The sequence below is a fragment of the Adiantum capillus-veneris genome, chromosome 17 (genome assembly GCF_014529385.1).
Source record: "Adiantum capillus-veneris isolate H3 chromosome 17, ASM1452938v2, whole genome shotgun sequence".
Classification (NCBI taxonomy): Eukaryota; Viridiplantae; Streptophyta; class Polypodiopsida; order Polypodiales; family Pteridaceae; genus Adiantum; species Adiantum capillus-veneris.
The window spans coordinates 92857553-92882599 of record NC_140947.1 but is presented as its reverse complement, the minus strand read 5'-3'; positions in this window follow the sequence as shown (position 1 = coordinate 92882599).

Here is a 25047-nt window from a genome sequence, read left to right as displayed (position 1 = left end):
CATTTGTTGTTGTCCCTTTTAGATACCTAAGTATCCACTTCACAGCTTGCCAATGCTCTTTACCTGGGTTGTCCATGAACCTACTCACAACTCCCACTGCATGTGCAATGTCTGGCCTTGTCCAGACCATAGCATACATTAGAGAACCTACCGCTGCAGCATATGGAACTTTAGACATATAGGCTATCTCCTCTTGTGTCTTTGGACACATATCCTTCGTCAGTTTAAAATGACCAGCCAAAGGTGTAGAAACTGGTTTTGCATTTTGCATTGCAAACCTTTCTAGTACTTTCTTGATGTAATCTTCTTGAGATAGCTTTATTGTCTTCTTCGTCATGTCCCTTGATATTTTCATACCAAGTATCCTCTTTGCAGCACCTAAATCTTTCATTGAAAAAGATTTAGACAGCTCCTCTTTTAGGTCTTTGATGTCCTGCATGTTAGCACTTGCAATCAACATGTCATCAACATACAACATTAGGATGATGAATTTCCCATCTCCCAAATTCTTCGTGTAGACGCAGTGATCGGAGTTGCATCTTGTGAATCCATGATCCAACATCCATCGATCAAACTTCAAGTACCATTGTCTTGATGCTTGCTTTAAACCATACAAGCTCTTCTTTAATCTGCAAACCATTTTCTCCTTACCTTTTACTTCATACCCCTTTGGTTGAAGCATATAGATTTCCTCCTCTAAGTCACCGTGAGGGAATGCCGTATTTACATCCATTTGCTCGAGATTTAGATCATGAGCAGCCACAAGGCTTAAGACAAGCCTAATTGAGTTCATTTTTACAACAGGAGAAAATATTTCATTGAAGTCAATACCTTTCTTTTGAGAAAAACCTTTTACCACAAGCCTAGACTTGTACCTTTTCTTCCCACCTTCTTCTTCCTTTAGCTTGTACACCCATTTGTTTTGAAGTGCCCGCTTACCTTTAGGCAACTCAACCAACTCCCATGTTTGGTTGCGATGTAGTGAGTCCATCTCCACTTGCATGCTCTTCCTCCATTCTTCTTTGGATTTATGTTGCATAGCTTCTTCGTATGATTCCGGCTCTCCAGAATCTGAGATCAAGAGATGGTTGAAGGAAGGAACAAACCTTTCTGGAGGTCTACTTGCTCTTGTAGATCTTCGGGGAATAGGTTGAGGCTCCTCATTTGGTTGACATTGTTGCACATTGTCACCGTTTGCAGTCCTTGAGTCTTCACCGTCCTCAAGCTCCATGTACTCATCACCTGTTTCTTTTGTTTGTTTTCTTTTCAAGTAATCTTTGTACATATTTTGTTCGTTAAAAATTACATCCCTACTCCTTAAGATTTTACCATCTTCAGGATTCCATAGGCGATACCCAAAGTCTCCTTCTCCATAGCCAATGAAGAAACACTTTTTGGACTTTGCATCTAGCTTTGATCTTAGGCTTCTATCTATGTGCATGAAAGCCTCACACCTAAACACTTTGAGAAATGCATAATTCACCGGTTTACCTGTCCATGCCTCTTCTGGAACTCCTCCATCCAAAGCCGTTGAAGGTGACCGATTGATTAAGTACACAGATGTACTTACAGCTTCTGCCCAAAGCTCAAGCGATAGGCCTGCATGTAGCCGCATGCTTCGTGCTCGTTCCATGATTGTCCTATTCATCCTTTCTGAAATCCCATTTTGTTGAGGTGTCCTTGGGGTTGTCCTTTGCCTCCGAATGCCATTGCTAGCACAAAAGCTTTCAAAAGCTTGGCTGCAATATTCGCCTCCATTGTCGGATCTGAGGCATTTAACCTTGGTACCTGTTTCATTCTCCACAAAGGCTTTCCACCTTTGAAATATGGAAAATACATCGGATTTATTCTTCATGATATAAACCCATGTTTTTCTAGTCGCATCGTCTATGAATGTTACATAGTACAATGAGCCACCAAGTGATGGTGTACTTGCAGGACCCCAAACATCAGAATGAACCAACTCAAGTTTTTTATTTTTTCTTTCATTTCCTGATTTTTGAAATTTTACCCTCTTTTGTTTACCATAAACACAATCTTCACAGAACTCTAAGTCCACTTCTTTCAAACCTGGTAGAAGCTTCTTTGTTTGAAGGATTTGCATTCCTTTGGCACTCATATGCCCAAGTCGGTAGTGCCACACCGCACTGTCAACTTCTGTAGTTGCTGCACAAGCTGAAGCTTGCGTGCTAACAGTACACAAGTAAAGTGTACCGACTTTTTCACCCTTGGCAACTACCAAAGATCCCTTTGAGATCTTCCACCGTTTGTTTCCGAATGCAATGTTGTGACCTTCATCGTCCAATTGTCCTGTAGAGATCAAATTTTTGCGAAGAGAAGGAACATGCCTAACATCTTTAAGCTTCCATTCATTTCCATTAGCAGTTTTGACAGAAACTGTACCTTTGCCGACAATCTCACAAGCTTCATCATCTCCCAAGTATACATACCCAAAATTACCTTTGGTGTAGTCTTGGAAATGTTGCTTGTGTGGTGTCGCATGGAATGAAGCCCCGGAATCTACTATCCAGGAATTAGACACATTGTCTAATGAGAGAATTAGAGCATCTTGCTCTACTTTACCTGCCACATTGGCCTCCGATGTTGGCTTGTTGTCTTGAGACTCCGTCTCCTTCTTCTTCTTGGACCAGCAATCCTTCTTGACGTGGCCCTTCTTGCCGCAGTTCCAACATTCAAGAACTGACTTTGTTCGTGACTTGCTCCGTCTTGAGCGATCACGACCCTTTTGGTTTTTGAACCTCTCCTTAGGCCTTCCTCTTGTTTCCACTGATAGTGCAGCACTTGATGATTCTCCTGTGCTTCTCCTTCGCATTTCCTCGCTTAGGAGAACACCCACAACATCATCAAACTTAAGAGTATTTGTGCCAGAGATAGAATTACTTACAGCCATCACAAGGCTATCCCAACTATCCGGTAGAGATGATAGTATAAGGAGAGCTCGCACTTCATCATCGAAATTGATTTTCACTGATCGAAGTTGACTTATGTTTGTGTTAAAGTCATTTAGGTGTTCTGCAACTGAACCATTCTCTGCCATCTTTAGATTGAACAAGCGCTTCATAAGAAATACCTTATTGGATGCCGATGGTTTCTCGTAGAAGTCGTCAAGTGACTTCATCAAGTCCTCTGTGGTCTTCATCTCCGAAACATTGAAGGCCACCGTTGACGCCAAGCTTAACCGGATTGTTCCCAGTGCCTTTCGATCAAGGACAATCCATGCTTCATCTGCCATTGTTGCGGGCTTCTTCGCAAGACCGCCTAGTGGCAAATAGAGGTCCTTCTGGTAGAGATAGTCTTCAATCTGCATCTTCCAATGTTGGTAGTTTTTGCCGTTGAACTTCTCAATCTTGAGCTTCCCTTCCTCCGCCATAACTCCCACTCAATTCAAGGAATCCTTTCCTTGAGATAATTTAGCTACGAGCAAACCTTGCTCTGATACCAGTTGTTAGGAGATAAGACGTAGCTAAATAGATAATTGAGTAGATTACTTAATGGAGAGAGACAGATTTATATACACGAGATTATAGAGTAGAGAGAGAGAGAGAGTACACACGATATACGTGGTTCACCCAATGTGGGCTACGTCCACGGGAAAGCAGCCACTCAATGGCTTTAGTACTTCAAAACAAGAAGTAGTTTACAAAGGGATTATACCCTTAATGGAGCTCCCGCCTTGCTTCACTCTCACCACCTCACACTCACCTTGTTGCATCAGCTTCACACTATGAAATGTGTGTAGAAATGGCCTCCTTTTATAGGCCAAAAGGGCTGCCCTCTCTTATGAGAGACAGCCATGTGGCTGCCCTTGTGCGAATAAGTCCAAATCGGACCCTCCAATTCGCCCATGTGTGGCCGCCCTTGAGAAGATAAGTCCGCTTTTGAATTTGGCCACCGGCCACCGGCCATTGACTTCCGGCCACCGGCCACCGGCCATTGACTTCCGACCACCGGCCATCGGCCATTGACTACCGGCCACCGGCCAACCGACCGGTTGTTTTCCGACCACTTTCCGGCCACCGTCCGGCCATAATATTGCGGCGAAAAAAAAGTCTCGGGGGCCTCCGCCCCCGAGGCCTTTAAAGTTGCCCCTGATTCTTGTCCGTGAAAATTTTGGTTTCCGATGAGTGATTTTCATTCACGCACGATGGCTTCTCCTCATAATGGGGGCCTTACAAATGTGCGCTTTTACCACAGAAAATTACAAGGGTAAATCAGGCTCCATACTTAACATGCACCACCTCTTCTTGGTTCTCAATCTTGGTGGGTCTTCAATAGTTGGTTCTTGAGGTGGATCTCCTTTGTAAGGCTTTAGTAGTCTCACATGGAAAGCATTGTGTATGAGCCAATGGCTAGAAAAATTGAGTTGATAGGCCATCTCATTGATTGGTTTAAGAATCTGGAAGGGACCATAGTACCTTTTTGCTAACTTAGCATAATACTTTTGATGTCCCGTAGGATTCTTGCCTGTGGTATGCCTTAATCGAACCTTGGGAAGTTTAAGTTTTCCTTAAAGGCTTGGGCTCTTTTGTGCTTATCAACAATAGCCTTTTGCCTTTGAGTGAGATAGAGATAGCATCCTTAATCTTTTGGAAAGATTCTTGTAGGTCTCGGCTATACTCATCTGCACAGCGAAGATCTTCCGGTGTACCTTAAGTAGCAGAGGAATTATTGATCTTCCCTCAATTACCTCGAAAGGTGCTTTTCCCGTGGAAGTATGTACACTGTTATTGTAGGCATACTCCACTAAGGTTAAGTACTTCTCCCATTGGGATCTTTGATCTACTTCCGTTACATAGGTTTTTAGTAGATCAAGAATTGTTAGGTTAGCTATTTTACTTTGGCCATTCGTTTGCGGGTGATAGGCCGAAGAGAAGTTTAGCTTTGTCCCTAAATTCTCAAAGAGACCCTTCCAAAAATTACTGGTCATTCTAGGATCTCTATCCGACACTATGGACATTGGCAAGCCATGGTACTTGAAGATTTGTGATATGAAGAGGGTTGCCATTTGATGGGATTTGATAGTCTTTTTGACAGATATAAAATGAGGTTGTTTGTTGAACCCGTCTACTATCGTCCATATTCTTGTATTCCCATGGATGGACTTAGGAAATCCAAAGTTAAAATCCATGGATATGCTCTCCCATGGTGAATTAGGAATTGGCAAAGGTTGAAGCAATCCAGGTTGCTTCCCTCTATCAAACTTCGTCTTTTGGCATACCACACATTTAGAAACATACTCTTGTATGTTTGCTTTCATGGTAGGCCAATAGAAATATGTCTCAATCCCTTTTAGGGTAGACTTAATCCCTCTATGCCCCGCATAAGGAGGAGCATGAGATTCATACATTACTTTCTCATGTAGTGATCTAGTAACACATAGTCTATTGCCATAGAGAAGATAACCATCTTGTAAGGTAAATGGTTCCTCTTTCTTCCCTAGTGCAACGGTTGAAATCATATCTCTAAAATTGACATCAATAGCATACTCATCTATCATAGAAGATAGATCATTGTGAGTTGCTATGGAAATCGCATTCACTCTTGTCGTTTTGACAGAGCATCGGCTACTTGATTTTTCTTGAAAGCGATGTGAGCAATATGAAAATGAAATTGCAAAAGGAAATTTTCCCACCTCATTTGTTTCTCGGAGAGCTTGGTCTGCATCATGAAGTACTTAAGGCTTTTGTGATCCGTTCGCAGAATGAAAGGAGTTCCCAAAAAAAAGTGCTTCCATGAGTCTAAGGCATGTAGAACTGTGAGAGTTCCTTTTCGTATATACCTAGAGCTTGCTCAACAGGGTTGAGCCTTCGACTTTCATAGGCTATGGCATGCCCTTCTTGGAGCAAAATAGCTCCAAGGAAATCACCACCACAAGTGTCACATTGGACCTCAAATGGCTCCAACAATGTAAGCACAAGTTGAGAGATAAGCTTTTCTTTAAGCTTTTTGAAAGCATTGTTCTCCTTGGCAGACCATGTATACCTAACATTTTTCTTTGTTAGGTCATGTAATGGTCCTGCTATTAGTGATAACTTTTCTATGAAGTGTCTATAATATGCACACATACCTATAAATCTTCTTAGTTCATAAAGATTCCTTAGATTAGGCCATCCTTTTATTATCTCTAACTTTGATGGATCCATTTGGATGCCATCTTGAGAGATAATGTGACCTAAATACTAAATCTCTTGTAAGAAAAATTCACTTTCTTTCGATTAACATAGAGTTTATTCTCTCTTAAGACTTGAAATATTACCTGGAGGTGTTGATTGTGTTTGTCTAGTGAATTAGAGTAGATGATAATATCATCAAAGAACACTCCAGTAAAGGTTCTGTGAAGCCTAAATAGCTTTTCCATCAAGCGGTTGAATGTGGATGGTGAATTGGTCAAGCCAAAAGACAAGACAATGTATTTGTAAAGACCAAACGTAGTGCATAATGCGGTTGTTTGCAGGTCACCGCGACGGACGTCCATAGCATAGCCTTCAGGCATCAACATAAATATTAATGCCAGGGAAGCGACTCGGATGAGGCATGGAAACTCATTAGGATGTCAACCCTAATGAAGTGAACTCGAAGAGATGCAACTACTAACTCTACAAGCAAATCAATCACATTAAAGCCAAGTAATCTGCTTATGTCCGTCTCCACAACTCTACAGTCATCACGCCCGTTCACCATGCAATTCATATCGGAATCGCATGAAACTTGAAGGGAAGCTACAGGGGACTATCAGGAACATATCCTATCACTGTCTCATAGCATTATGGGAAGGTACATGGATCGCGATCGTTCGTCCCACAGTACACAAAAACAGTAAACGGATGACCCTAATGGGTCATCTTTGGGTCCCTAAAGCCTCTCCTAGGGTCAAAACAACATAAAATACGCATATAAAGACTCAAAACATCGATTTAAAGCCTAAACGGATGCGTTTGAAACCTTCACCGAATCTTGAATGCTTACACTTGAATGAAAGAGCAGAGTAAGAGGAACACAATGCAAGAAACAAAACTAAATTTGGATTACCGTAGCCACAGAAGCGATGATTACAAGTTGAGGCAAAGAGGTAGCTCTCTGTGCGTAACACAATAGTCACTTATCTTCAAAAAATAATCTCTCTTTCCCACTAACCTTAGTGTATTATATACCTAGGGCTTTCTAAAGTGGCCGGCGGCCGACTTCTCATGGACCTTTACATACATCATTGGAAAAATTACATCTTCGACTTAGACTTGACATAGACGATTGTCCTTAGGTTTTTACAGGGTTTGATGTATTAAACATCGGAAAAATAATGTGACCACATCAAAACTTTGGCCGGCTGACCCAACGAGCGCCTTGGTTAGGTGGGCACTTGTATGTTGTTATCACCTCCAAACACTCCCCCCTTCCTATCTCGTGTCGTCCCTTGACACGACCATTTGTAGTCTGCTCTTCTTGTTGATGAGACTCCCCCCTTCCTTGATTGAGTTATATCTGGCATGTTTTGCTTGTTCAAATGGGGTGCCCATTTGCCTTTGATTGATGAACATTTGTTCTTTGTGATTTGGATGTTGTGGACGAGGCATTTGTGCATGTTGTTGCACATCCTGCTTTACCTTTCCATTTGTGCAGTTGGTCGATGATACCTGCTTCTTTGGATACTTTGCCTCCTGGTGTAGTTGAATTTTTATTGGAGCTCGTATCTCAAAATGTTTGAGACTTTGACACTTTGTCAATAGAGCTTTGTTGGTATCTTCGAAGATAAGAGCTGCTCTTGTCGAAGCGTAGTTGAGAACAATGTGGCCCCACTTTATCTCTTTGAAGATCGTGTACCAAATTCTTTATTGGTTTCATTTGATGGAAGGAATATATACAATAGAATAGTGATGGGTGTTTCTAAATTAGGGTCTAGAACCTGAATGACCAAAGGGAAAAACCCAGTGGGAAAAAATGCCTTTGGTATACGCTCTTATTGGGGTTGAACACTTGGAAGTTGAGTACCTGTTCATGCAAGGTGAGTGCTTGGGAGAAATAAAGTAAGAGTGCGTAATGCAAGTGCCAATTATGGGACACTCTATATGCACACAAGAGTTCTTTCAAGAAAATCATGCGGTGTGAAAAATGAGTTGTTGGGTGCTTCAAGGAACAAATGTAGCACATGTGATATCCAAGGACATCTCAATAGCTTCCACATTTCCAAGAAGGGTTTTTGATGTTGAAGCTTCTCCACTCATTACTCACTATGCATAGTGCGTAAGTGTCTTTTGGACTCTCTTCTTCACTTTACCAAACTTAAAATACATAGACTTGGACTCTTATGCTCACCTATACCAGCATGAGTGACACAACATAAATATGCTCAACTCCTCCACCTTGAGCAGTACCTAGAATAGCTAAGACTTTTAGACCATAGAGAATATTACTTGAAGCTTTGGGACTAATGCCTTGTTCATTTAGTGGCTTAGCCGCCCGACTCTTGACTTGTATGCCATGTATTTTTAATGGCGACTTGGACTTACCTGTTCATGGCCTGAAACCCAATGCCATAAGTTCTTGAGATTAAGGCCTCTATCATTGCTTTGGTCTTTGGATGCCACCATCTTTTCAAGTAAGTTGGCATACTTTGACTCCTTGAGCTTCTTTTGTTGCATGGGATGTTCCGTAAGGAGGCCGCATTGTTGTACCTTTACTTTTTCTTCTTTGTGAGGAGCCTAAGTTTTCAACAGTGGTTTTGGGACCCACTTTGTTCTTGCTTCATGAGTTGCTCCCTTGACTTGATGGACACTAGGCTTTTGTATCCATACTTGGCTATTACCATTGTAAAAGCCTTGCTTTTGTAGTAGAAGACGAGGGATCCATTTTGAGGTTGTTTCTCCCTTGGTTGTGCTTAGTCTCCATTGGCTCTTTGTTGTTGTTGATTGTCTTTGTGTGGGGTCCTTTGCTACTTGGTTGGTCTTAGTGGCTCTAGGTTGAGCAACTACTTTGGGTAACCATATTTGGGTGTTACCTTCATAGAATCCTTGTGCTTCAAGTAGTTTAACTAGAATCATCCGCTGCTGCATCTGTTTGTGTTGGGTAGCTTCGTTGAAGTTTGACATTGGTACCCATACTTGTTGTGTTGATTTCTTGGAAGGTCTTTTCTTCTGTCCTTTTTTGTTGTTCTTTCTCCTGCTTGACTTGTTTTTATTCCGTTGATAGCTTGGCTCGCTCATTGTAGATCTTCTTTCTTGAGGTGAGTACATCCAGGCTGTTACTTTAGGCTTTTTGGCCCAAACATTAATGTTTCCTTGGAAGTAGCCTTGAGCAGTGATTGACTCATTTGATGCTATCCACCCTGTCACCTTTTGTTGTTGTGGTTGAACCCGTGTTTTATGTATCCAAACTGGGTCTTTGACTTGGATGTCCTCTTTGGATACCAACACTTGGTTGGCATTCTTCGGCTTCTTCTGGATGCTTTTTTGTGATGGAAACTTTGGTTGATAGACTTTTTGCTTTGGTTTCCATTGCATTGTTGATGGTGTGGCTCTTGATGTAGAGGCTTCATGGGAAATTTGATGGAAGCTTGTTGAAGGTAAAGTTGTCTGGCGAGGTTGATATACTTCAGTGTTTACCTTTGCTTTACCTTTTTTCGTGATGGTTGGCAATTTCTTCTCTGCATGGATTTGAGAAGCTTCATGGAGTCTTACCGTTGTTGTTGTTAAAGCTTTTGATTGTTGTCGAAAGATGATTTTCCTCCAACTCTTTGTTAGGACTAGACTTTCTTTGATGCGATGTGAGTCAACTATGTTGAAGTTGTCTTTGAACTCCCCATGACTCAACTTGAGTATTGCCTCTGCTATGCCAAAACTTGGGATTGGCATTTTGGCACTGGTGTATACTCTTTCCTCCACTTCTTTAATTGTCAGCTTTCCCATCATTATCCAAGTGCCATATGACATTATATTCTTAGTAGCATAAGGCTCAATTGAGGCCGAACATGTAACCTTGAGCCCTGTTTGTCCGCATAAATTGAATTTAATCAATGTGGGATATTTTTCATCTTTGGCTTCTTCCTCATTCTTCCTTTGATCTTGAGTTTGTAGAACATCTGTTGATGTGGAGGTTTGCACATCTGATTCTTCCTGTACTTTCAACTCTGCATCATTTGAAGTTAGTTTCTTTGGAGTAGATGTTGTTGACTCTTCAAGTATGTCAATGATGACATTTCCACATGGTTGTATTGCTCTCCTAGTTTGTGTTTGTGCAGCATCCTCCATGACATAGCTATTTGTCCCTCTATTTTCATTCTCACAAATCTCATTAGCATTTCTCAGCACTTTCAACATAAACATGAAACTAGGTCGTAGCCTGCTTCATCACAAAACTTGGTTGGAGTTAGCTCATTTACACACAGATCCAAGGTTGCCAATATTTGAGTCCATCCAAATGGCTCAAATAATTGCTCTGGAAAGGGTTCCGGTATGTAAGCTTCATCGTCCATTGATCGTTCTAGGATGCAATCCTCCTTCACTAAGCTTCCACACTTCGAAGCACCACACATCCAAAGTTCTTGTTTGGTTTGTAACCACGCAGGTATCTCTTTCCCATTGACTATAGTAGAATCAATTTCTTGTGAAGGAGTTCTATTCACATCTCTATAGCTATGGTCTTTTATGCTTATTTTTGTGGTGATCTTTTTATGTCTCAAGTAGATATAGTCATAGCCCCAATCTTGAACCATCTTAAGTTGACGCATGAAAGGTCTTCCTAAAATGATATCAAAAGTGTTCCCTTTTCCAAAATCTACTATTGCAAATGTATGTTCATATTCAATTCCACAAGAAGTAACAATAATTTGCTCGAGGATACCTAGAGGTTTTTTCGTGTATCCATCTGCAAGTTGCAGCTTCATTCTAGTTTTCCTAAGCGCTGGTCTACCCCATTTTCCCCAAATGTCTTTTGTGGCTATGGCTACTCCAACCCCACTATCAAGTATAGCCAATGTTTTAACTCCTTTGTATTCCACATGTAAGGTGGTGTTTCCTTCTTCTCCTTTGTAATATTCCCCCACCTTGTTTATTGGCACAGGTTTAGCGTTTCTTGTTGAGTTTTGTTTGATTGTTCATTTGAGGGTAGATCTTGAAGAGGTATCTTTAATCCCGTCTTCCCCAAATTGTTGTCTACTTCATCCCATACATGTGGTCTAATCTTAAGTAGTTGAGATAGAGTAATGGTGCATTGTATTGGAGCTGACATCAACTCTTGCATACTCTTTGTATCCATCATCTTGGATATGGCTTTCCTCTGAGATGGCACCACCCTAGTCTCTGAGTCTGCCTCATGTTCTCCTATGTATGAGGGTAAGGTCTTCAAGGACTCTGGTTTGCTTTCAATTGAAACTTCCGTCCCTGCATCTCCATTTAGAGATTGAATGTCTCCCTGATAGACTTCATGCCCTGTATTGACCTGAGTTATGGGTGCAGATTGGAAAGTTGCACTTTCATCTTTTGCAATTCTAATTGCTTCTCACAATTCATTTGGCCATGGCTCATTTATCTTTGAGATACGTGCCATAAATTGTGATCTTGACCTTGCATCATTAGTGGTGTTGACCACTACTTGATCATCTAGTTGAATTTCTAGGTTGTTGGTTTCTTGTGTTGCAGTCTTTGCTTGCACATCCTTTTGTGATTCTAGCTCAATGTTTCCTTGAGTTAATGTTTCAACAACCTTTGCCTTAGGCATTTCAAATCCAACACTTTTTGGTGTTGTTTCTGGAGGTGAAATTGGTGCTTGAGGCTCCATCATTGCCTGTGCAGTTTTTACCAATTCCTTACACATTTTCAACCTCTCAGTCTCTACCTCAGCATGAGGATATTTCGTCCCTCGTTGCTCTAGGGTTTGGTTGGGTTTCAATCTAGCCTCATATGCTTCCAGTGCAGCATCTAATGGCTCTAGGACTTTGTCTACCAACACAGATCCTTCAGAAGACGCCTTCCTTGGTTTCTTATCGCTCACCACCATTTTGTTTTCCCGTTCTTGTTTTAACTGCTCCTTTGTCTCTTGTAATTATGTTTGTAGTGCAGTTTGATTTGTAATCGTTTTTTCTTGAATTATGTCTCTTTTGGCTTTCCAAGATTTTCTCCCAGTCCTCACTGACACACTAGTTGTTTCCCCTTGTTTGGGTTGTTGATCTTTCTCCTCATTAGCTTGGTCCTCAGCATTTTCTTTTGCTTGGGCTCTCGTCACTACCTTCACTGGAATTTTGGGTTCTGCCTCTGATCCACTTGGAGAAGGTAACACTCCCACAACATTCATTGTTGTTTTCCCCTGTTTGTCTGGGTGTTTTGGACAATTTGGAACAACCTGTGTAATGGCACACTCCAAACAATATCCAATTATCTCTACATGAGAACAATTCTTGGCCCAATGATTACCTCCACACTTGTAGCATGGTCCATCTTGTTGAGTCACTGGTGGCACAATTGATGGTTGTTCTTGCTTAGCAACAATGGTCTCTGGTCTACGCTCTTGATTGGCTATGAACATCAGAGTGTCCTCATTCAATGAATAGAGTTTTCTCATAGGTTCTTGCCCTAGCCTAGGTTGTGATACCTCAGCTCTTTGTGAAGCCCTTGATACAACCCTATTTTGAAATAATGGATGATTTGGTAATGGCATTTTTTTTTCTATTTGATGTCCAAATAGTATCCCCCTCGTGTAGGTTTGATTAAAGTAGCACCCACTCATCTCATGATTGGTCCATTTTTGCTCAATGGCACACCATTTTATTCGTTGTGCTACTTGCGTTGCTAGCTCATCTAAGTTGGTCATTAATTGAGACATAACCACTTGCCTTGTGTTGGTTTCACTAGATGCTAAACGTGCATTATCCATAGTGATCTTTGTATCACCAATTTCCTCGCCATAGGCTTTACAATTGTCAACTAGGTATAATGCTTCTCTCGTGACTTGTTCAAAGGAAGTACATCCTTTTAAGTGCAAATCTTTCTTGAGAGTTTCATTTTTCAAACCCTCTATGAAGAGAATTGATAATCTTTCATCCTGTGGTGGTAACTCGCGTTCCGGACATCTCTCTATGTATTGTTTGAAGCGTAGCGATGCTTCCTTCACTCTCTCATCTTCTTTTTGCTTGAATGCATAGATTTGGGACACTGTGCTATGCTTGATTCCCCTTTTAGAGAACTCCACAACAAATTCTTGCAACAGTTGTTCAACGTTTGAGAAGGCATTTTTGTCCAACGGTTGGAACCAATTCAATGCTATCCCTTCCAGGGTTAAGCAAAATCCCTCATACTGTGTATGAAAATAAAATACTTGTTCGGCTCTTAACACTTGTTTGAACAAGGATGCATGTACGTATGGATCCCTTAATCCATCTTACTTCTTCTTGACACATTTGGCCAATTGATATGGTCTCATTGGTTCTGATTCAACCATGTATCTTAGCGTGTTGGGGTCTCTCACAAAGACATCCCTCGTTCCTTCTTCTCGTCTTGGAGCAAATCCTGGTGGAATCCCCTTTGAGACATGTTTTGGAAATGTTGATGGATTTGTAAGTCTAATTTGTGGTCTCTTGGTTCCACTCAATGAGATAGGAGCTACACTCCCGTGAATATCTATTTTGGATGTTTGAGGTCCATTTGATCCCATAGTTTCAATGTTAGCTTCTTGCAAATCAGTCTCAAAAAACCCTAGTACGCTTACACTCGGTTGAAAGTAGTAAGCAGAGATTGGAGTACCCATGTATGCATATCTTTCTAGTTCAATTGGGCTGATAAGTTTGTACTCTCGTCCATACTTATCTACCATTAGAACTTGCACTCCCTGGTCATCTGTGTATGTGAAGGCATAGAGGTTCTTGTAGTCTGTCAACTCTTCAATGGTGGAATTTAAGCATCTATAGAAGTTGTTTTGATCCCCAATAGGTAACCTATAAAGGCCATCATAAGTGTAATCCATTAGAACTCTCGTGGCTTCATTGGTTTTGATGAACCTCACGTTGGGTTTGTTGATTAGAGGATGCTTCTCCTCTAAGTCTCCAACAATTTCCACTTTTGCTCTTCCAAACTCCCGCATTTTAGTTGATTGGTTTGGCTTCCTGTGAGCTACATGATCACTTGACAAATATCCATGAGCCACGCCTTGAGGTTTGGCTTGATATGATTGATAAGCCTCATGGTCTTGTCTCAACCCTCTTGTTATAGGTGTTGCAGTATTTCTGGCTGTTTGTGTAGGTAGCATAGCTCTGAGTTGAGTGGGAAACCCTAATGATGGATGAGTTGTTATGTTTAAGCCTCACTCAATACTCTCAAGATGGTCCTTGATAAGAACACCTTGGCTTAGTGCACACAATCCCTTTTTGCCCCTGGTCAGGTCTCTCAAAAGTCAGGAATTTATGACTTTTTGGTCTCTGGAAACTGGTTCTGGGTACCCTAAAAGTTTGGAGTTGTCTATCAAAAGTTAGAGAACTTTTGGTGAACTGCTCCTGAAACAACACTCAAAACAGTTTCAGGATCATGACACAAAGAGATTTTGTGCTTGTATCTTGGCTTCCAGAGGGTATTTTTCAGTCAAACTTGAGATTTGGGATGTACTCAAGTAGGTCTACAAACTTATGAAGTCAAATACCCTCACTATGGATAGGTACACCGATCGCGATCGTTGACCCCATGTCATAGATTTGGAAGATTTTTGCACAGTAGCTAGCCCTTGATGTCTTGATACCAAGTGTCTTTGTATTTTTGAATTTGGAGATGTTTTGACCAATGAAAACCCAAATCCCAGGTGGTTTTGCGGTTATTGGCCTGATTGTGTAATTGGGACTTTTGACCACTTTCTTTTGCTTTTTTGACCTTGCTCCTTTTGGAAAATATGTTGCACTAGATGTCAGCTACCTACTCATAAATTTTCAATCCAAAATGTCATTGGGGTACACCGATCGCGATCATAGTTCCAGCTCCTTTTTGCATGAAATTTTAGGAGTTGATAGACATGGGTATGATTAGTCTATTCCCAAACCCACTTTGCATTTGGATCACAAAAACTTGAATTTTCTCAAAATTTTGGTCTGAAGGATCAGTGATCAGTGTTTTCTGTATTTGAAAACTGTCTTTTGGTTTTTTGACCCTGGTTCTTTTGAGAAAGTTGTTTGTCTAGTTATCAGCTACCTACTCACCAAGTCTCAACTCAAAATGTCACTATGGTACACCGATCGCGATCGTAGTACCAACTCCTTTTCACGTGAAACTTGTGGATATGGTAGACAATGATGTGTACAGTCTACTCCCCAAATCTTTTTGAATTTGGACAAGAAAAAGTCAAGTTTTCACCAGATCTTGGTCTACTGTAGTGGTTTTCTGACTGTCTGCTATTTTTGGCTATTTTGGTCACTTTTTTGAATTTTGAAAACTCCTGGTATCTTATATAACCTAGGTGTATGTGTGGGTCAAATCTGGGTCAGATCTGGGACTGAGGTACCAGAATCGCGATCGTAGTTTGGAGCCCAAATTGTATGAAACTTCACCAACTTGTTCACTAGGCTATTTTAAGACTACCTGCCAAACACTTTTGTATTTGGACTCAAAAAAGTCAAGAATTTATAGTTTCTTGGTATGAAGTGCCTGATTTTCCAATTTCATCAGGTTTGATTGATTTTGATGTTTGATTTGGGATTTGAGAGTTACCTAGGCTTGTCCTACGCACAGGCTATCCCTCTGCATGGTTTCTTCCCAGTTTTGATGTGTTTTGGTCTACTGAAAGTCAATTTCTATGCCAGATTAGTAGTTTTTGACTTGGATCTATATTCATATGGTTTGACAGGTATTTTGAGGTTTCAGGCCCTAGGTCCTTTAGAATTTTATGTTTGTATACACCTGAGGATCCCACAGATGAAATCTGGTCAAAATCTGACACTTAGGTACACTGATCGCGATCGTAGTTCTGAGCCCAAATTAGACCAAATTTGTCATGCTTGTAGACACTGATGTTTTAAGGCTATCCCCCAAGTCTTTTTGCATTTGGATCACCAAAAGCCAAGATTTTACACTTTTTGGGTATGTCAGGCTAGTTTTACACAAGTGGCCTGATTTCCTTGATTTTTGATGTTTTTGGGTGTGGTTGCTTTAGACAAACTTGTTTAGAATCCTATCAGGAAGGCACACAACAAATCTTGTCCAATTCTGGCATAGAGGTACACCGATCGCGATCGTAGTATAAGAGCCAAATTTGATGAAATTTTACAGTCTCTCTCTGACAAGTATTTCCCAGTGTTTGGTGCTACCACTTTGTGATTTGAATCAATTTCAGCTCTGTTTGGTCATATTTTCTAATTTCATAGTCTTATGGCCCTTTTGCCAAAGTTATGGTTTTCTGGTTTTTTGGCTCTCACTTTTGCCCCAAATCTGATTGGAATGTGATTTACTTATCCTACTCCTAAGTACAGAAATGAAAGAACATAAAGAAATGAATCAAACAAAACAAACAGGATAAAAAACAGATGATGGATCAGTACTCAATCAATACAAATAAATTTGAAGAGAAAAATTCTTAAAGCACCCTCACTCACAACTCCCTATATCTCTCGAGAGTAGATCTAGCCAGTCCACCGACCCTAGACTCCACTAAGCACTAAACCCCTATCTAGATGCTTCACTGAAATGTAAATGGAATGGAAATTATCTTCTGGAACAATAAGAAAACTCTGAATACGCACTCGGTCACTCATCACCTAAGATTCATTCCCCGGCAACGGCGCCAATGTTTGCGGGTAGCCGCAACGGACGTCCATAGCATAGCCTTCAGGCATCAACATAAATATCAATACCAGGGAAGCGACTCGGATGAGGCATGGAAACTCATTAGGATGTCAACTGTAATGAAGTGAACTCGAAGAGATGCAACTACTAACTCTACAAGCAAATCAATCGCACTAAAACCAAGTAATCTGCCTATGTCCGTCTACACAGCTCTATAGTCATCATGCCCGTTCACCATGCAATTCATATCGGAATCGCATGAAACTTAAGGAAAGCTACAGGGGACTATCAGGAACATATCCTATCACTGTCTCACAGCATTCTGGGAAGGTACATGGATCGTGATCATTCGTCCCACATTGGGCAAAAACAATAAATGGATGACCCTAAAGGGTCGTTTTTGGGTCCCTAAAGCCTCTCCTAGGGTCAAAACAACATAAAATACGCATATAAACACTCAAAACAACGATTTAAGGCCTAAACGGATGCGTTTGAAACCTTCACCGAATCTTGAATGCTTACACTTGAATGAAAGAGCAGAGTAAGAGGAACACAATGCAAGAAACAAAACTAAATTTGGATTACCGTAGCCACAGAAGCGATGATTACAAGTTGAGGCAAAGAGGTAGCTCTGTGTGCGTAACACAATAGTCACTTATCTTCAAAAAATAATCTCTCTTTCCCACTAACCTTAGTGTATTATATACCTAGGGCTTTCTAAAGTGGCCGGCGGCCAACTTCTCATGGACCTTTACATACATCATTGGAAAAATTACATCTTCGATTTAGACTTGACATAGACGATTGTCATTAGGTTTTTACAGGGTTTGATGTATTAAACATCGGAATAATAATGTGACCACATCAAAACTTTGGTCGGCTGACCCAACGGGCGCCTTGGTTAGGTGGGCACTTGTATGTTGTTATCACCTCCAAACAACGGTCTTAATGTCTTGATCAACTATCCTTATTTGATGGTAGCCACCTTTTAGGTCAATTCTACTAAAGTAGGTCAACCCTTGTAGCTTATCAAATAGGTCTTCTACCCGTGGAACGGGAAACCTATTTTTGATAGTGATCCAATTTAGTGCTCTATAGTCGACACACATATGATATGTGCCATGTTTCTTTTGCACTAATAGCACGGGTGAGCAAAATGGAGATGAGCTAGGCCTAACCATGCCCTCTTAGCTAACTCATGCACTTGCCCCATAATCTCCTCTTGTTGAGCTTGAGAAACTCTACAAGGAGGTTTGTTAGGCGGTGAACTTCCTGAAAGAAGTTCAATTGCATGGTCATCATTGCCTCATTTAGGAGGTAGTTCACAAGGAATGTCGTCAATAAAAACATCTTGAATTCGCTTGAGAAAATTGGATAACTCTAATTCCTTGTGATTGTTTATATGTTGTTTTGCTAAAACATTAGGTTCATTTTGAGAATCTTTAATAAAAATCATGTACACAAAAATAGAGCTCTTTATCGACTTATTGAAAGCTTGCGTATGTACAAGGGGTATGGTGTTACCCAACTCCTTAGCATCTATGTACATATCTTTTTTCCTAAACCTAAAGTAGATTTTCCTTTTAGGGAATTTAACATTGGCAGCCATGCGATCAAACCATGGTGCCCCTAGGATTACATCCTCATGCTTGAGAGGAGAGATAAAGAAGTCCTCTTTCTCCACATAGCTTTGGACATGGAGCCTCTATTTCCCAATTAAGGGAGTGACTAAAGCTTCCTTCCCCTTGCAAGCACCATCTGCGGGTAGGACATCTCCCATCTCATAGGCTTGGATGCCTAGCTTGGTGGACAACTTTGTGGAAATGAAATTCTGAGTATAACCAGGGTCAAAGAGAATAAAATCATCATGTTCTCTTACCTTTCCCCAAGCATGGCATAGAGGAGATCCTTTGTGGTGAGCTTCCTCTTCTTGGATTTTGACCAAGGTAGCTCTAGGAGGCTCATGGCGGGGGTTCTTTTGGGGGCAAGCGCGGTACACATGCTCTTGCTCTCCAGGTGCTTGCCGCATTTGAAACAACGGTTATCCTTGTGATAACGCTCAAGCTCTTCAAGAGAGAGTTTGTTTTTGCCTTTGTAAACTCCCTTCTCCTTAGCTTTGCTGTTATTAGAATTGCCCTTAGAAGACTTTTGGACATTGTCCTTCCTCTTAGGCTCATTGAAACCCTTGCTTTCCGTGGGCTTAGGATTTCTCTTAGCCCCTGTTTGGAAATTGATTCGTGAAGCCACCATGGTATGCTGTATGATCGCAGATATAGTGCGTGGCCTTTGGGAGTTGACATACTCTGCCATTTCTTCAGTTAAGCCCGCACTCCAAAATCCATCTTTTTGAAGATAGTGGCTTTGAGATGTAAATCCCAAAATTTGTCTACATATTTGTGAATGGATTCATAGGGAGAGAGCTTCAAGATTCACCATTCGGTGAGTACTTTGTCTTTGGCATCGGTGGCCAAAAACTGCTTCATGATGGAAGCTCTTAAAGCTTCCCATGTTTGTGGAGCTTCACCGTTTGCCCGTAGGCTAGACCACCATTGCTTGGCGGAATTTTGAAGTGCATAGCTACATGGCATAGCTTAAAGGACTCCGTAAAGCCCTCATCTCCAAACGCCGCATCAAATTGTTGGATGAAAGCCAAGACTTTGTTTGTAGCACCAAAGGTGCCATCATAGGTAAGGAAAGAGATGCTCTTTCCTCCCTCTTTGAACTTCTTGAGCTTGGACGATCTCTTCCATGCGGCATAGGATTTCCTATGGCCTCTTATTTTTTATGGTTCAAAAGTTGGACCATAGCTTTCTTCAAAAGATAAAGAATTTGAGGAAGATGGAGGAGAGGGTGATCTCTTTCTGGCCTTTGTCCTCCTTGTCCGCACCATCACTTTCTTCATAAGAGGAAGATGTTAAGTATGGAGCCTGATTTACCTTGTAATCTTCTGTGGTAAAAGCGCACATTTGTAAGGTCCCCATTATGAGGAGAAGCCATCGTGTGTGAAGAAAAATTACTCGCCAAAAACCAAAATTTTAACGGCCAAAAATCAGGGGCAGCCCCCGAGACTTTTTTTTCTTCGTCGAAATATTCCTTTTTGCCGGAATATTATGGCCAGACGACGGCCAGAAAGTGGTCGAAAAACAACCGGTCGGTTGTTCGGTGGCCGGTAGTCAATGGACGGTGGCCGGTGGTCGGAAGTCAATGGCCGGTGGCCGGTGGCCGAATTCAAAAGCGGACTTGTCTTCTCAAGGGCAGCCACACATGGGCGGATTGAAGGGTCCGATTTGGACTTATTTACACAAGGGCGGCTACACATGGCTACCTCTCATGAGAGAGGGCAGCCCTTTTGGCCTATAAAAGAAGGCCATTTCTACACACATTTCATCGTGTGAAGTTGATGCAACAAGGTGAGTGTGAGGTGGTGAGAGTGAAGCAAGGCGGGAGCTCCATTAAGGGTATAATCCCTTTGTAAACTACTTCTTGTTTTGAAGTACTAAAGCCATTGAGTGGCTGCTTTCCCGTGGACGTAGCCCACATTGGGTGAACCACGTATATCGTGTGTACTCTCTCTCTCTCTCTCTGTCTCTCTACTCTATAATCTCCTATATGTAAATTTGTCTCTCTCCATTAAGTAATCTACTCAATTATCTATTTAGCTACGTCTTATTTCCTAACAACTGGTATCAGAGCAAGGTTTGCTCGTAGCTAAATTATCCCAAGGAAAGGATTCCTTGAATTGAGTGGGAGTTATGGCGGAGGAAGGGAAGCTCAAGATTGAGAAGTTCAATGGCAAAAACTACCAACATTGGAAGATGCAGATTGAAGACTATCTCTACCAGAAGGACCTCTATTTGCCACTAGGCGGTCTTGCAAAGAAGCCCGCAACGATGGCAGATGAAGCATGGATTGTCCTTGATCGAAAGGCACTGGGAACAATCTGGTTAAGCTTAGCGTCAATGGTGGCCTTCAATGTTTCAGAGATGAAGACCACAGAGGACTTGATGAAGTCACTTGACGACTTCTACGAGAAACCATCGGCATCCAATAAGGTATTTCTTATGAAGCGCTTGTTCAATCTAAAGATGGCAGAGAATGGTTCAGTTGCAGAACACCTAAATGAATTTAACACAAACATAAGTCAACTTTGATCGGTGAAAATCAACTTTGATGACGAAGTGCGAGCTCTCCTTATACAATCATCTCTACTGGATAGTTGGGACATCCTTGTGATGGCTGTAAGTAATTCTATCTCTGGCACAAATACTCTTAAGTTTGATGATGTTGTGGGTGTTCTCCTAAGCGAGGAAATGCGAAGGAGAAGCACAGGAGAATCATCAAGTGCTGCACTATCAGTGGAAACAAGAGGAAGGCCTAAGGAGAGGTTCAAAAACCAAAAGGGTCGTGATCGCTCAAGACGGAGCAAGTCACGAACAAAGTCAGTTCTTGAATGTTGGAACTGCGGCAAGAAGGGCCACGTCAAGAAGGATTGCTGGTCCAAGAAGAAGAAGGAGACGGAGTCTCAAGACAACAAGCCAACATCGGAGGCCAATGTGGCAGGTAAAGTAGAGCAAGATGCTCTAATTCTCTCATTAGACAATGTGTCTAATTCCTGGATAGTAGATTCCGGGGCTTCATTCCATGCGACACCACACAAGCAACATTTCCAAGACTACACCAAAGGTAATTTTGGGTATGTATACTTGGGAGATGATGAAGCTTGTGAGATTGTCGGCAAAGGTACAGTTTCTGTCAAAACTGCTAATGGAAATGAATGGAAGCTTAAAGATGTTAGGCATGTTCCTTCTCTTTGCAAAAAATTGATCTCTACAGGAAAATTTGACGATGAAGGTCACAATATTGCATTCGAAAACAAACGGTGGAAGATCTCAAAGGGATCTTTGGTGGTTGCCAAGGGAGAAAAGGTCGGTACACTTTACTTGTGTACTATTAGCACGCAACCTTTAGCTTGTGCAACAACTACAGAAGTTGACAATGCGGTGTGGCACTACCGACTTGGGCATATGAGTTCCAAAGGAATGCAAATCCTTCAAACAAAGAAGCTTCTACCAGGTTTGAAAGAAGTGGACTTAGAGTTCTGTGAAGATTGTGTTTATGGTAAACAAAAGAGGGTAAAATTTCAAAAATCAAGAAATGAAAGAAAAAATAAAAAACTTGAGTTGGTTCATTCTGATGTTTGGGGTCTTGCAAGTACACCATCACTTGGTGGCTCATTATACTACGTAACATTCATAGACGATGCGACTAGAAAAACATGGGTTTATGTCATGAAGAATAAATCCGATGTATTTTCCATATTTCAAAAGTGGAAAGCCTTTGTGGAGAATGAAACAGGTACCAAGGTTAAATGCCTCAGATCCGACAATGGAGGCGAATATTGCAGCCAATCTTTTGAAAGCTTTGTGCTAGCAATGGCATTCGGAGGCAAAGGAAAACCCCAAGGACAAAATGGAATTTTGGAAAGGATGAACAGGACAATCATGGAGTGACCATGAAGCATGCGGCTACATGCAGGCCTACCGCTTGAGCTTTGGGCGGAAGCTGTAAGTACGTCTGTGTACTTAATCAATCGGTCACCCTCAACGGCATTGGATAGGGGAGTTCCAGAAGAGGCATGGACAGGTAAACCGGTGAATTATGCATTTCTCAAAGTGTTTGGGCGTGAGGCTTTCATGCACATTGATAGAAGCCTAAGATCAAAGCTAGATGCAAAGTCCAAAAAGTGTTTCTTCATTGGCTATGGAGAAGGTGACTTTGGGTATCGCCTATGGAATCCTGAAGATGTTAAAATCTTAAGGAGTAGGGATGTAATTTTTAATGAACAAAATATGTACAAAGATTACTTGGAAAGAAAATAAACAAAAGAAACAGGTGATGAGTACATAGAGCTTGAGGATGCTGAAGACTCAAGGACTGCAAACGGTGACAATGTGCAACAACGTCAACCAAATGAGGAGCCTTAACCTATTCCCAGAAGATATACAAGAGCAAGTAGACCTCCAAAAAGGTTTGTTCCTTCCTTCAACCATCTCTTGATCTCAGATTCTGGAGAGCCGGAATCATACGAAGAAGCTATGCAACATGAATCCAAAGAAGAATGGACGAAGAGCATGCAAGTGGAGATGGACTCACTACATCGCAACCAAACATGGGAATTGGTTGAGTTGCCTAAAGGTAAGCGGGCACTTCAAAACAAATGGGTGTACAAGGTGATGAAAGAAGAAGGTGGGAAGAAAAGGTACAAGTCTAAGCTTGTGGTAAAAGGTTTTTCTCAAAAGAAAGGTATTGACTTCAATGAAATATTTTCTCTTGATGTAAAAATGAATTCAATTAGGCTTGTCTTAAGCCTTGTGGTTGCTCATGATCTAAGTCTTGAGCAAATGGATGTAAATACAACATTCCCTCACGATGACTTAGAGGAGAAAATCTACATGCTTCAACCAAAGGGGTATGAAGTAAAAGGTAAGGAGAAAATGGTTTGCAGATTAAAGAAGAGCTTGTATGGTTTAAAACAAGCATCAAGACAATGGTACTTGAAGTTTGATTGATGAATGTTGGATCATAGATTCACAAGATGCAACTCGGATCACTGCGTCTACACGAAGAATTTGGGAGATGGGAAATTCATCATCCTAATGTTGGTTGTTGATGACATGTTGACTGCAAGTGCTAACATGCAGGACATCAAAGACCTAAAAGAGAAGCTATCTAAATCTTTTCAATGAAATATTTAGGTGCTGCAAAGAGGATACTTGGTATGAAAATATCAAGGGACAGGACGAAGAAGATAATAAAGCTATCTCAAGAAGATTACATCAAGAAGGTACTAGAAAGGTTTGCAATGCAAAATGCAAAACCAGTTTCTACACCTTTGGCTGGTCACTTTAAACTAACAAAGGATATGTATCCAAAGACACAAAAGGAGATAGCCTATATGTCTAAAGTTCCATATTCTGCAACGGTAGGTTCTCTAATGTATGCTATGGTCTGGACAAGGCCAGACATTGCACATGCAGTGGGAGTTGTGAGTAGGTTCATGGACAACCGAGGTAAAGAGCATTGGCAAGCTGTGAAGTGGATACTTAGGTATCTAAAAGGGACAACAACAAATGCTTTGTATTTTGGAGGAATTGATATTTTTCTAGAAGGGTATGCTGATGGAGATATGGCAGGTGACAAAGATACTCGAAGGAGCACTACTGGATATGTGTTCACAGTTGGAGGCACAGCAGTAAGCTGGGCTTCAAAGCTACAGAAAGTGGTTTCACTTCCTACCACGGAAGCAGAGTAGGTAGCAATGACGTAGGCAAGCAAAGAAATTCTGTGGCTTCACAGATTCTTAGAAGAGCTTGGATTCAAACAAGACAATTGTGTCTTGTGCAATGATAGCCAAAGCGCTATCCATCTTGCAAAGAACTCAGCCTTTCATTCAAGGACAAAGAACATTGAGGTGAGATATCACTTCATACGCACTCTTTTGGAAGAGGGACATCTAAAGCTAGAAAAGGTGCGTACAAGTGAAAATCCTGTAGACATGTTTACAAAGGTGGTCAACAAGGAGAAGTTGAGCTTTTGCTCATCCTCAATCGGCATTCAAGGATAAGAAGTCAGGATGGAAAGCAGCCACATGTTTGGTTTTGAGATCAGTCTCCAAGTGGGAGATTGTTAAGTATGGAGCCTGATTTACCTTGTAATCTTCTGTGGTAAAAGCGCACATTTGTAAGGCCCCCATTATGAGGAGAAGCCATCGTGCGTGAAGGAAAATCACTCGCTGAAAACCAAAATTTTAATGGCAAAAAATCAGGGGCAACTTCAGGGGCCTTCCGTCCCCGAGACTTTTTTTCTTCTTCGTCGGAATATTCCTTTTTGCCGGAATATTATGGCCGGCCGGCGGCCGGAAAGGGGTCGGAAAACAACCGGTCGGTTGGCCGGTGGTCGGTAGTCAATGGTTGGTGGCCGGTGGTCGGTAGTAAATGGCCGGTGGTCGGAAGTCAATGGCCGGTGGCTGAATTCAATGGCCGGTGGCCGAATTCAAAAGCGGACTTGTCTTCTCAAGGGCAGCCACACATGGGCGGATTGAAAGGTCCGATTTGGACTTATCTACACAAGGGCGGCTACATATGGCTGCCTCTCATGAGAGAGGGCAGCCCTTTTGGCCTATAAAAGGAGGCCATTTCTACACACATTTCATAGTGTGAAGTTGATGCAACAAGGTGAGTGTGAGGTGGTGAGAGTGAAGCAAGGCGGGAGCTCCATTAAGGGT